The 14,497-nt window shown below is 39.5% G+C and overlaps 1 long non-coding RNA gene across 1 annotated transcript in view; it reads right to left on the reverse strand.

Moving 5' to 3' along the window:
• LOC308188115 overlaps positions 1-13,870 on the reverse strand; it is a 437,773-nt gene extending 423,903 nt beyond the window's left edge. Inside the window, exon 1 of the long non-coding RNA XR_013945175.1 lies at positions 13,500-13,870. This is a non-coding gene — a long non-coding RNA (uncharacterized lncRNA). The remainder of the gene's footprint in view (positions 1-13,499) is intronic.
• Positions 13,871-14,497: the final 627 nt, after the last annotated feature.

Here is a 14,497-nt window from a genome sequence, read left to right on the forward strand (position 1 = left end):
CATTATAATACCAAAACACACCTCCACCCCAAAGGCTACCTGCCTCCAAGGTGCAACCACCCCTCACTGAGCATGTTCTCTGAATTTCTCTGAGCCTTTAAGCAAAAGTGAGAAGATCTATCACCAATCGTAACAAAGGTATGTATGACTAGAGTCACTCTAGCTCCACCTGATTGATAAAAAATGATATAAATTAGCTTAAGGAAGAGAGGATGTTAGGGAAGATACCATCATGAAGGATACCTTCTGACTTCTGGGATCAGAAGTTGAGCCTCTCTTTCCCCCACTGGGATGCCTTTGGGTAAGATTTGAACACTTGATTATACAAAGTTCCTCCCCAGGAAACTTAGAATTGTCAATAGAGTCACTTTATACATTTTAACGCATTTATAGCCAGGCTGAGTTACTCATACTTTTGGTATTTGTATGTGCTTTGCAGACAGTGAAATTATCACTGGCAATCCAAAGAACCCATGTACCTGTTGCTTTAATAAGTTGCAGTAATCATTAAATCTAGCTGTGGCAGTTCTCAGTGATGAGGTAGCAAAGAGAAGCCCAAGAGCAATCAAAAGGGACTTTAGGGCTTTGGGGCAATTGGTTGAAATATCAGGTGCAGAGGTAGTGTTTTCCTCTATTCTTACAGTAGCGGGGATCAATATTGAAAGGAACAGGTGAACCTAGCTGATAAATATGTGGCTCCGAGGCTGATGCCACCAACACAATTTCAGGTTTGTTGATCATGGGAAGATCTACACGACACTGGGCCTACTGACTCCTGATGGGGAGCACCTTTCTATGAGGGGAAAAAGGGTTTTTGCCCAGGAGTTAGCAGGGCTCATTGATAGGTCTTTAAACTAGATTTGAAGGGGGAAAGGGATGAAACCAGGCCCACCAGTGATAAGCTCTGGGACTGCATGCCAATTTTTGAGGAACTGCATGTTAGTGAGGCCCTTCAGTCTGCCCCACAAGGGGCTGAGCTGAATGAAAGACATCTGAAGTGTTCCTATACATACACATGTGGCAGGAAAAATAAGCATTTCAACTCCTTGAAATGCTTGTATACTAATACACATAACATGGGAAACAAACAGGAGGAACTGGAGATCTGTGTGCGGTCACAAGGTTACGATCTTATTGATTTAATGGGGGAGGGGGATATTATCAGGGATGCTAGTGATAAGGTACAGGATGACATGCCATCCCACTCAAACCAGCTGAACACCATAGCTGGCAAAGGATGCCCATAGCCAAGGGTAGGACCAGAGTTTACAGGAGAGATACCGTACGCCCACATGGATGGGTTATAGTCACCCCATCCAGAAAGGCAGACGCATTGGGAGCCCAACTCATATGCCTCTGTGTAAATGCATGCAGCATGAGGAATAAACAAGGGGAAGTGGAGACGTGCAGTTGCAGGGTTATAATCTTGTCACAATTACTGAGACATGGTGGGACAGCTTCCATGACAGGAATGTGGCCATGAACAGCTCTGTGCTTTTTAGGAAGGATAGGCCAGGAAGGTGAGGTGGTGGAGTTGCTCTTTATGTGAGTGGGCAACTGGAATCTATGCAGCTCTGCATATGGGGGGATGAAGTGAGAGTCGAGAGTCTATGGATGAGGATTAAAGGGCAGGCCAACAGGGGAGACATTGTGGTGGGTGTTTACTTCAGGCCACTATATCAGGAAGAGGAAGTGGATGAGGCCTTCTACAGGCAGCTGCAAGTTGCCTCATGTTCACAGGCCCTGGTTCTTACAGGGGACTTTAACCACCCTGATACTTGCAGGGGAGACAACACAGCTCAGAACAAATGGTCCAGGAGCTTACTGCAGAACTCTGAGGATAATAGCTTCTTGATGCGGGAGGTAGGTGAGCCAACAAAAAGAGGGGCACTGCTGGATCTGGTACTAACAAAAAGAGATGGTCTAGTTGGAAATGTGAAAGTTGAGGGCAGGAACTGGCGAGCGTTATTTCTAAGCCTCTATCATCTTCAAAAGGTCTTGGAGAACAGAAGAGGTGCCTGAGGACTGGAAGAAAGCCAGCATTACTCCAGTCTTCGAGAAGGGCAAGAAGAAAGACCCAGGAGACTACAGGCCAGTCAGCCTCACCTCCATCCCTAGAAAGGTGATGGAACAGCCCATCCTTGAGGCCATCTCTAAGCATGTGGAGGAAAAGAAGGTGATCAGAAGTAGTCAACATAAATTCATCAAGAGGAAATCATGTTTAACCAACCTGATAGCCTTCTATGATGAGATGACTGGATGGATGGATGAGAGGAGAGCAGTGGATGCTGTCTGCCTTGACTGCAGCAAGGCTTTCAACACTCTCCCAAAGCATCCTCATGGGCAAGACCCAGAAGTGTGGGATCCATGAGTGGACAGTGGGATGGATCGAGAACTGGCTGGATGGCAGAGCTTAGAGGGTTGTGCTCAACAGTGCTGAATAGAGTTGGAGGCCTGTGGCTAGTGGTGTCCCCAAGGGATCAGTGCTGGGTCCAGTGTTACTCAACTTACTCATCAATGACCTAGATGAAGGGACAGAATGTACTCTCAGCAAGTTTGCGGACAATACAAAGCTTGGTGGAGTGGCTGACACACCAGAGTTCTGTGCGGCCATTCAGAGGGACCTTGACTGGCTGGAGAGTTGGGTGAAGAGGAACCTCATGAGGTTCAACAAGGGCAAGTGCAAGGTCCTGCATATGGGGAGGAACAACCGCAGGCACCAGTACAGGTTTGGGGCTGACTGCTGGAAAGTAGCTCTGTGGAAAGGGACTTGGGGGTCATGGTGGACAAGTTAACCATGAGCAAGCAGTGTACCCTTGTGGCCAAGAAGGCCAATGGGATCCTAGCCTGCATCAAGAGGAGTGTGGACAGCAGGTCGAGATAGGTGATCCTCATCTTTTACTCAGCTCTGGTGAGGCCACACCTGGAATATTGTGTGCAGTTCTGGCTCCCCAGTACAAGAGGGACATAGAACTCCTAGAGAGAGTCCAGCGTAGAGCCACAAAGACGATTAAGGGACTGGAGCATCTGTCCTATGAGGAAAAACAAAGTGAGCTGGACCAGTTTAGGTTAGAGAAGAGGAGACTGAGAGAGGATCTTATCAACCTCTACAAATACCTGAGGAGACAAAGTAAAGTGGATGAGGCCAAACTCTTCTAAGTGGTGGCCAGTGATAGGACAAGGGGTAACGGGTATAAATTGTACCACAAGAGGTTTCATCACCACATGAGGAATAACGTCTTTACAGTTTGGGTGACAGAGCACTGGAACAGGCTTTCCAAAGAAGTTGTAGAGTCTCCTTCTTTGAAGATATCCAAAACCAATCTGGATGCGATCCTGTGTAAGATGCTCTAGGTGACCCTGGCTGAGCAGGGGGGTTGGACTAAATCATCTTGGAGGTCCCTTCCAACCTCAACCATTCTGTGATTCTGTGATTCTCGCTGAATGCAACCAAACTGTGTGTGTGACTGTGGTAGTTCATGGAATGCGACTAGATTGAGGGTGTATAATGGTATTTGTGAATCGTAATCGTGACAGTTCAGTACCTTGAACATGACTGGACTTATAATGACTAATTGGGCATAACTCCCAATTACTTTAACCTTTAACACAACAAGTGGATACCGAATTGAACATGAGTCAACAATATTTCCTTTCTGCAAAGAAGGTTAATGGTGTCCTGTCTTGTTTTAGGCACAGTATTACCAACAGGTTGAGGGAGGTGATCCTTCCGCTCTACTCAGCAATGGTGAAGCAAACACCTGGACTGCTTTGTCTAGTTCTGCTGCCCCCACCACCTGCCCCCGTAGCAGAGAAACATGGACATACTGGAGAGAGTCGAATGAAGGGCCAAGAAGGGTTAACGGGCTGGAACTTCTCTCCTGTGAGGAAAGGCTGAGGGAGCTGGGACTGTTCAGCCTAGAGAAGGGAAGGGTCATGAGGGATCTTATTCATGTATAGGGTCATTCACTCTACAATTACCTTAAAAGAGGCTATAGCGAGATGGAGATCAGTCTCTTCTCGCAAGCACCGAGTGATAAGACAAGAGCAAATGGCCAGGGTGAGGTTTAGGATGGATATTAGGAAAAAAATCTTCACTGAAAGGGTTGTAAAATATTGGAACAGGCTGTCCAGGGAAGTAGTTGAGTCAGCATCCCTGGAGGTCTTCAAAAAATATGTAGATGTAGGGCTTAGTGACATGTTTTAATGGTGGACTTGGCAGCTGTAGGTTAAAGGTTGGCCTTGATGATCTTAGAGGTCTTTTCCAACCTAAATGATTTTATGATTCTATGATTCTGTGATTCTATGTAAATACCTGATGGGAGGGTGCAGTGAAGACAGAGTCAGGCTCGTTTCAGTGGTGCTCAGTGACAGGACAAGAAACAAGTGGCACAGACTGGAACACAGGAAGTTCGCTCTTGAGCATCAGGAAACACTTTACTGTGAGGGTGATGGAGCACTTGCCCAGGTTGTCCAGAGAGGCTGTGTAGTCTTTCCCTTGGAGATCTTTGATAGCCATCTGAACGTGGTCCTGGGCAGCCTGCTCTAGGTGTTCCTGCTTGTGCAGGGTTGTTGGACCAGATGACCTGCAGAGGTCCCTTCCAACCTCAGCCATTCTGGGATTCTGATATTTTAATTTGTAATGTCGTGGCCACGTCTTCCACTCCTGAACCCAGACTTATGCTTTCTGTTTTTCTGGGTATTTCAGGCACCTACACTTGAAGAAAATTGAATTATTATTATTAATTATTATTATTATCATGATATTTATTTATTTATTTATTTATTTATTTATTTATCTATTTATTTATTAGAAGGACCAGGAAAGTACCCAGTCTAACTCACCAGGTAAATTGTAGGATTAGCACAAGAATCATGCAGATGGGGTGTAAGACTGTAACAACACTGACAGATTTGTGGCGTCATTGAATTTTAACCTCAGTTGTTTCTTTTCTTTTTTTTTTTCAATATAGTGCATAAACAATTTATTACTTGCAAAACATAAATCATGATAAACATAGCATACCCCATCCAGTGGGATGGGAGAGAGAATCAGAGAGAAAAAAAAAAAAAAAAAAGCTCATTGGTTGAGATAAATGAGTTGAAAATTAAGGGAATTATTATTATTATTATTATTATTATTATTATTATTATAAGAGAATATACAAAGCAAGTAATGCACAATGCAATTGCAAATCACCCACTGATTGATGCCCATCCCACCCAGGAGCGGTGCCCCATCCCCGACCCCAGCCAGCCACCCACTTTTATTGTTCAGCATAACATCACGTGGTATGGGACATCCCAGTTTGGGGCAGCTGTCCTGGTTCTGTCCTCTCCCAGTTTCTGGTGCACCCCCAGCCTCCTCACTGGCAGAGTAGTAGGAGAAGCTGAAAAGTCTTTGACATCAGTGGGTTATCAGGATTATTCTCATCCTAAATCCAAAACACAGCTTTGTAACATCTACTAAGAGAAAAATTAACTCTATCCCAGCCAAAACCAGCACACCCCCTAAGAAAAGCAATATCTATTCTGATATGATTCTTTATAAACCAAGTATGTTGTCACGTACTGTTCCAATTTTATTTTAAACTCAAAAAAGGTGGTGTCACGATTTTATTATGATAGAGTTAACTGTCTTCATAGAGGCTTGTCTTTGGGGTTTTTCTTGAAAACAGTACTGATAACATATGGATGCTTTTGGTTGTTGCAGAGCAATGCTTATACAGAGTCAAGGACTTTTCAGCTTCTCACACTGCCCTGCCAGCAAGGAGGCTGGGGGTGCACAAGAAGCTGGGAGGGGGCACAGCAAGGATAGCTGACCTAAACTGATCAGACATATTCCATACCATATGATGTCATGCTCAGGAATAAAAACTGGGGTAAAGAAGGAGGAAGTGAATGATGTTGGGAGTGATGGCTTTTGTCTTCCCAAATAACTGCTACCTGTGATGAGCCCTGCTTTCCTGGAAGTCACTGAACACCTGCAGGCTGATGGGAAGTAGTGAATGAATTCCTTGTTCTGTTTTGCTTGTGCACACAGCCTTTGCTTTAGCTATTCACCCGTCTTTATCTCAACCCATCAGTTTTCTCACTTTTACCCTTCTGATTCTCTCTTCCATCCCACTGGGGGAGAGCAAATGAGCATCCGTGTGGTATTAGCTGCCTGCCAGGTGGTATTCTCCTTTATTCCACAGATTATAAGGAAAGGCTCTGGTAGGAGTTATTGGATCCAGCAAGTTAACAATTGACTGTATGGATGATGCCACACCCATGCTTTAGCTTTTATGTCCATGGTTTTCTCACTGAGAAATGTGCAAGTCCTGTGTCACCAGGATGCTTGAGGTTGGGACAATTCCCCTATGAGGAGAGGTTGGAGGAGCAAGGTGTTCTCAGCCTGGCACAGAGAAGTTCAGGAGCTACTCACAGTTGCCTTCCCACACCTATGAAGATGCCACTGTGAAGACAGAGCCAAGTTCTCTAATGTATGGCACAAGAGTAGACTGAGGAAAAGTGGTTGTAAATTAAAACAACAGAGGTTCTGACTGGATACATGCAAAACAAACAAACAAACAAAACAAACAAATGAAAAAATCAACTAAAAAATCATCAGCAAAACAAAACAAAAAACCCAATGAAAGTAAAGAAACATTTTCTCATTTTGTTAGCTTAGTTTTGTCATTTGTTCCCCCCGCTCCCCCCACTCTTTTATGTGTGTCTTTCTGGTCTTCTTCTTGCATGCAAAGAACAAGAACTTTTCATGTTTCTGAAAATACAATAATTATACAGAACACTGTGGTGGTTTCACACTGATGGCTAGCTCTACCACACCTCTCTCTCACTCCACCCCCTCAAAGGAACAGGGAGTGGAAATACAATGAAAAAGGGCTCAAGGGTTGAGATAATGACAGAGAGGTCACACACCAGTTACACTCATGGGCAAAACAGAATCAGTATAAGTGAGAGTAAAATAATATATTGCCTATTACTGAAATAGTAAAGCTGTAAGAACTAAAAGCAAACTTGAAACATTCCTCTACCTGCTCCATCTGAACAGTGCAGGGGAATGGGAAATAGGAGTCGAGGTCAGTCCATAACACTTTGTCTTTGACATTCCTTCATGGTCACTCTTTTGCCCTGCTCCACTATAGGAGCAGGATGCTTCTATCCTTCCACAGGATGCTGTCCTTTCTGAACTGACCCAAACTTTGTGAGCTTCCCACAGACCACTACTCTTGAAGAATTGATAAAATATGGGTCCATACCATATGATCGATCTGCAATAGGGCAAACTGCTCCAGCACGGTTCCCCCATAGGTAGCAGCTCCCACTAGACCTCCTGCTTCACCATGGGCTCCTCTCCATGGGCTGCAGCTTCAGCCTGGAATGTATTCCTGTGAGGCATTCCATAGGTTGCAGCCTCCTTCAGGCCACATCCACCTGCTCTTCTGTGGGCTGCAGAGTGGAGATCTCCACTATGGTACCCCATGGGCTGCAGGGAGACAGCCTGCTCCACCAGGGGCCTCTCCATAGGCTGCAGGGGAGCTTCTGCTTTGGCGCCTGGAGCACCTCGTCCTTATCCCTCATTCACCTTGGTGAGCAAGACTGTTTCTCACTTCTCTCTCCCAGCTGTTTTTGTGCAACATTTTTTTTTTTTTTTTTCCTCACTTTCTTAAATCTGTTCTCACGGAAGTACAACCAGCATCACTCACTGGCTTGTCTCTGGCCAGTGGAGGGTCCCTTTTGGAGCCATCTGGAAGATCTTCTGGAGTTCTCTGACATGTGGCAGCTTCTGGACTCTTCTCACAGAGGCCAACCCTGCAGACCCCCAGCTATCAAAACCTTGAGAGGCAAGCCCAATAAAATCACCTAGAGATCTCTTTCAGTACTAGAACTCTAATACTGCCATAGAGTTTTGAGGAAAACCAGTAACATTAATCTAAATAGTTGTTTCTTTCCCTCTACATACACACTTGCATAACATTTACCGTAAAGAAATTATACATTATAATCTCAATTTATTTTTCAGAAAAATAATTTCATAATTTAGGCTAATATAATTTAAATGTATTCCCCTTATCTTAACAGAAAAATTAACCACCAGGAAAACTCATTTAAAAAAAATGCCTGTAAGTCTCAAAATGTTATATAATGCATGAATATCAGCCTGCTATAAAATCTGAGATAAAGCTGTAGAGCAGAAATTACCTTTTAAATAAAATTTAAGGGTCTATAGAGAACAATCATCTTGAACAGAAAAGGTAGCTTTTGTTCTGTAAATGGAACTCATAATGTTTTTCCTGCTAGATATTATTAACCTATATATGCAATGCACAACAATGCACAGTACATTTTAACCACTTTAGTCTATGTAAAATCTTGCAATTATAATCTCCAAAACATGTGAAACTATTTTATAATGTTAATTAAAGGGTCCTGGAGTATTTGGAGTATTGCTGCCTATGTATTGCTACTAAGCTTGTAGAATGTAATTTTGCTGGAGCTTTAGTTTGCATTCTATTAACTATACCTAAGTGGCTTGCTTATCTTTTCTGTTTAGTGGGTCATTTGACACCCAATAATTTTGTGTTATGAGAGGAAAAACATAAGACTGTGCATTTACAGTCTTTTTTTTTTTTTTTAATATCTCTCCTTTCTTTCTCTACCTGTGTGTGAAGGAGGAATTAAAACAGTTTATTGGTGTAGACTACAAGGTAGTGGCATTAATTAAGATTTCTCAGATGTCTTTGATGGACTAAATTCCTCCTGAGATATGGTTTCTGTTACCAGTATTTTCAGATTTACAGCAGTATCTCCATATATTTCTGTAGTCCTCTAGAACGTACAAGAATTTAAACCATTTAAGAAAGAAGCTATATATTCTTTCCTTTTATTAGTATTTTTCCCAAAGCCTTGCAAGAAAAAAAACTAGATAAACTAGGTAGAAATTGAGCTTTATCATTGCTCTTTATTCTGTGGCATCATTTGCAGAGGCAAAATGAGTATGAAGAGGTAGCACATCAGAGTGGTATTCAGGTGGGCAACAGCTAATGCAGCCCTGGATTTCCAGTTTCTTTACATCCTACTTATTCTGAAGTTCATGAAATTCATCTGAATGTCAGATTGCAAATCAGTACTTGGCTTAAGAAGTAGTTGTAAGTTCCCAACAGTAACAAGAAGTGAAAGACGTTTTCATATATGTTCAATAACAATCCTAAATAGCAATAAGAAAAGATCTATACCGACCCTTTGGTTTCTTGGACACCTATTGAACATGTAAGCATCAGATGCAAAGATGTGATGCCCTTCTTTAAAGCTTCCTCTCAGAATCTCAAAGCATGACTTATGAAGATTCTCCCAGGGTTTCTCTACTTAAGTCAGAAGCATAAATGAGCATAGAAGAGTTACAAAGGATGTTGGTACCTATTGTGTAAGAAAAAATGAAACTCATCTTCTTTAAAGAATCACTTAACTGAGATTGTCATCCTGCAAAAGCCAATGAATTACTGCCCATAAAAACTCCATCTACACAGACAGAAGTTTGTTTTTACCTGGATGTTAATCAAACTCTAAACCTTCAGCTTTTCTGCTAAAAAAAGTATTGGTCTGGTGAATGGGTATGAGTAGATTTTCTCCATCCCTTCCCAAACAAAAAAGAATTGACCTCCTTGTTTTGATATAATGACCTCTGTCTCCATCTTCTTTATCTTCTTATTCCTCAAGCATCATCATAAAGAAAAAATATATTGATAAACTCCCACATAATGTTTTTGATGCAAATATCCAAATCAGCACTGTCTGTATACCTATCTGTTATATACTTTACATAAATTATGAACTTAATCCTTTGTATTAAGCAGACATTAAAAATAGACTGACGTGTAAATATTTGGTCAGCAACACCAAAAAAAAAAAAAAAGAATATTCCCAAACATTATGTCCTTCCTTAAAATAATAAACAGGAATCAATCATTCTTAAATCACAGTTAAATATCTGCAGACAGTTCAATGTAATCTGCAGAATAAATGATCTCCCGAATAAAAGAAAACAAGACAAATACAAATAGCAGTTATGCTGATATCTAGACAGATTGAATGCATCAGCAACATATTTGTAAGTTCCTAATATGGAAGGTATCTAAAGTAATAGTTTAAACTTCCACTCTGAAAATTTTTTAAAAGTGGAAAGAATCTATCTATATTTTTTGAAATAAAACTGATTGAGAAGAACTAAATACAGATTAATTCATAACTGAAATTTACATTTCCTGCTGTAAATAGTACGCTTCATAGCTAAAACCATTCTGAGAAGAGTTTATTGAAAGACAGGTGGTCTATAATAATTCAGTTAGAGAAAATAAATCAAGGCCCACATTTTATATCCTACCCTCTGTTTTGCTAATGTTCAGTGATATCGATAGTAAATATTAAATGATATTTACTATATTTTAACTTTGTCAAAGCTGAGGTAGTTTTCCTAGAATTGAATAGAAAAGGAAACACATGAGAGTTGCCATCTTAGATATGACAAGTGTATTTAAAATACCATTATTTCTGTGTGTATGTTCACAAGCCAGAATGCACTAAAAAAACTTTGATGAAAGATACAAAACCCCTACCTTTAATGTAAATCTAACTGTGGGTTTGCATTCATTAGATCTAATTGTAGCTATTTATCTGCTGTTCTTAAAACAGAGGTCTCTATGAATGGAAATACTTTTCCAAGACATTTATCAGTTTCCAGTGGCTTGCATCAGAAATCTATGGAGACTGAGCTCCTAATTGGAGGCTGGTGTTAAGGAGTATCCCAGGCCACATGAACTGCCATGTTTCCATATGACATCTCAGAATGTCTAGCACAAAAAATTCCAGGTCAACATTTATACATGTAAAGTGTTGGCAATATCTTTTGCTTCATTGTTATCACTTGCTACAACCACAAAAAATTTGTTTCTCCTGTTGGATGTTGTAGGTGGGCACAGTAAAATGCTGACTGTAATTTATTAATTTATTTCATCACATTTAACAATTGCAGAAATCTGCTGAAATACGGGGATCTTTTTTCTCTGTGCAATGTAAGTTTGAAGCACAGAAGGTTGACATAAAGCTCAGTTTTGGAAAATGTAGAATGTTGGAAGCAGAGGCTGAGGTACACATAGTGAGTGTAGTATTCCCAGTTCCCATCTATTCGCTTAAAAATCTGATTATACGGCCTCTTAAATTAATAGTTGATCTATTGCAGATCTAAAAGAAAGAAAGAAAGAAAGAAAGAAAGAAAGAAAGAAAGAAAGAAAGAAAGAAAGAAAGAAAGAAAGAAAGAAAGAAAGAAAGAAAGAAAGAAAGAAAGAGAAAGAAAGAAAGAAAGAAAAAGAAAGAAAGAAAGAAAGAAAAAAAGAAAAAAAAGGTGATAGTAAGCAACACAAAATAGCAAATCACTGTCAAATGTATCTTATCTGCTAGGATGAGATGTTTTACATACTTAGTTTTACATTTTTCATTGCCCCATCCCACAGAAGACATTTATACTCTTCACAACTTGACAAATGACATTCTGTTATGCACAGTTATTGTGCAGACTTTAAGATTAGTCAGGAATGTGAACCCTGAGGCACTTTTCTGCTGTGTCATTCTGTCACTTGCAATAATCCTTCAAAAATTTTCAGAATTTTTTGTTGTTATTAGGAAGAAGAGGTGATATTTAGTAATTCCTTTATCTACAAACATCTGAATAGTCTTTTTGTTTTGGATTCTAAACCTGACAATCTGACTTATGGTCTGGTTTCATTCCATTTTATGGACAGATCTGTTCATTTAGGTGAAACTACCAACTGATGATCTAGCTGTTAAAAACTTTCTGTGAGGTTACTCAAAATCTCGTTGGGAAGAGACTTAGATCTTGACTGCTCTGAATTGCCTTCTGAGACTTTTCTAGGGTTACAAGGCTTCTTAACTTAGAGTATCCATTTAAAACCACAAGTAAAGCAGCATAAATCCAGCTTATTGACCTTTCAGTACATCTTTATTATTATTATTATTATTAAAAAATAAAAAAATCATTGCTTATTTTACACATGAACACAAAAAGAAAGAAGAAAAAAAATCTGTAGGCAATGGCATATCATATATCCACTGGAGATTATTTTTGTCTGCACTGCAGTTTGCATTTACACTGCACCTAAAAATTCCAGTGTTTGGAATGATACAAAAACAAAAGGAAAACAACAATCCCATGTATCTAAAATACATAGCAATCAACTTTTGTCCTCAAAAGTTTGTGATTTGTTCTGAAAGTGTCAAGAGCTCTAAGTACTCGATGAAGGCTTCTTTTTGAGAGGGGCAAGGGGAGAGGGAGAATGAAGGGGCAGAGTTGTACTTTGTTTTCCCTTTTGAAAAGTGTTGGTACAAGAGAATTAAGGTTTTAAAGAAACAGGTATACATAGAGCTAAATGCTTTTAGAGGCTATTACAACTATTTTTGCTCAATGGACTTCATACACATTAGAAAAAAAAAGTGTTTTCCGTCCATTATATCTGTTACTCAGGGAATTATCCATCATTCTGTATTAAATAAAAGCTTCTTCTTCTAACAGCATCTTTTGGATAGTATTTGTACAGTTTTTCAGAAATAAAATTCAGAGCATGTAGTCAGACTTCATTTTCTTCACTTGACTAGCCCTCATATTGTCAAGAAATTATAGCACTACACTGTCATTCTCAGTATGTGAAAATTTGAATACACAATTCATATTTTTGAAATATTTGCATTTAATTCTCAGATTAATAGTACAGAGTCATATCATCCATGCTTGCCACATAGATGCAACTTCAGTTATAATAACTTTATCAAATAGGCAATCTTTTTATGAAAGGTAATTTTTTTTAGAACTTTTATTTTTTCCTATATTAAATGCATTGAGATTTCAAAACAAATAAACTCTTCAAATTTAATCTGTGCTTTTTAAAGGATGCGACTTCTTAAAGTTATAAAATACTTGGCTTTGTGTCTTTTTAAGTTTGGATATGCAAGGCCTAAACATATGATGGTTAGGGAGTGGTAGAAATCAGACCACAGGCGCAAGATGTAGCAAATAACCCTATTGTCTGCTACAATTACTATCACACACACACAAATATAAAAAATCTTAAACATACGCAAAACAAAACAAACAACAGAAAACAACAACAGCAACAACAACAAAAAACAACTGTAAGTCCAGAACAGTTTTATAAGTTTGGTACAATATTTTGGTCTTTTATAAATTCCATCGTTTATTTTTTTCAGATGGCATTGTTACTTTTCATTGAAAGAAAAAAGAAACACAAGGTTGAGGTCTACTTAGTAATTTGCTCTTTTTTTTTTTTTCCCTTTAAGAAAGCATGTGGAAATTAGTAAGTGGGACTAGCTATAAATAATTACTGTTTTATAAAGAGAAGGCCTCAGTGCGTGATGTTATTAAGAACATTCCCAATATAATATTTCACATGCTATCACAGTATCACAGTATCACAGATTTCTAGGTTGGAAGAGACCTCAAGATCATCGAGTCCAACCTCCGACCTAACACTAAGTACTCCACTAAACCATATCGCTAAGCTCTACATCTAAACGTCTTTTAAAGACCTCCAGGGATGGTGACTCCACCACCTCCCTGGGCAGCCCGTTCCAATGCTTAATAACCCTTTCGGTAAAGAAGTACTTCCTAACATCCAACCTAAAACTCCCCTGTCGCAACTTTCGCCCATTCCCCCTCGTCCTGTCACCAGGCACGTAGGAGAACAGACCAACCCCCACCTCTTTACAGCCTCCTTTAAGGTAACTGCAGAGAGCAGATATCAAACATCCTTTTTATAAAAATATACAGACTGCAATGGGAGAGATTCCATAGTTCCATGAACAAGATTATGACCAAATAGAACTTGCACTGTTCCTGTGTCAAATAGTATAGGACAAATTTAAACATTTTGTTCCTCTCTTGTATTTGGTAGTGTTCATTTTTATAGTTCTGCATCTATTTTTTTTTTTCACTTAAACATAATCTACACAGCAAATTTAAAAATGTACACAAAGAGGAAGAAAGAAAAAAATGAAGACACTTTTATTTTAGTGTGTAATATACCTCAAAGAGAAGCACCATCAGTAACATATCAATTCCTCTGATGTGTTACAGCCACTTTGGAGAAACTGCACAGAACTATTTCTTAGTTGTATTGGGAAAACAGGAAGGGCAAGAATAGTACATAAAAGAGAAAATGACAGTTCTGCAGTATTCACAGGAGAAGAATGTAGAGAGGAACAGCACATAACACAAAAAACATATTCATCTCTCACTGAGTTCTGGCTACTTTTGAGAAGGGAAAAAAAAAAAAGGGAATCTGTAACACAAGTTGTTTGAAAAGAACATACAGAAATATGACCCAAGGAAGAAATAAAAGTAATAATTTCTTAGAATCAGGCGATGGATTGATACCCATTAAAACAAACAAACAAAACCAAACAA

The sequence above is a fragment of the Anser brachyrhynchus genome (genome assembly GCF_964034855.1).
Source record: "Anser brachyrhynchus genome assembly, chromosome: 1".
In the NCBI taxonomy this organism is placed as follows: domain Eukaryota; kingdom Metazoa; phylum Chordata; class Aves; order Anseriformes; family Anatidae; genus Anser; species Anser brachyrhynchus.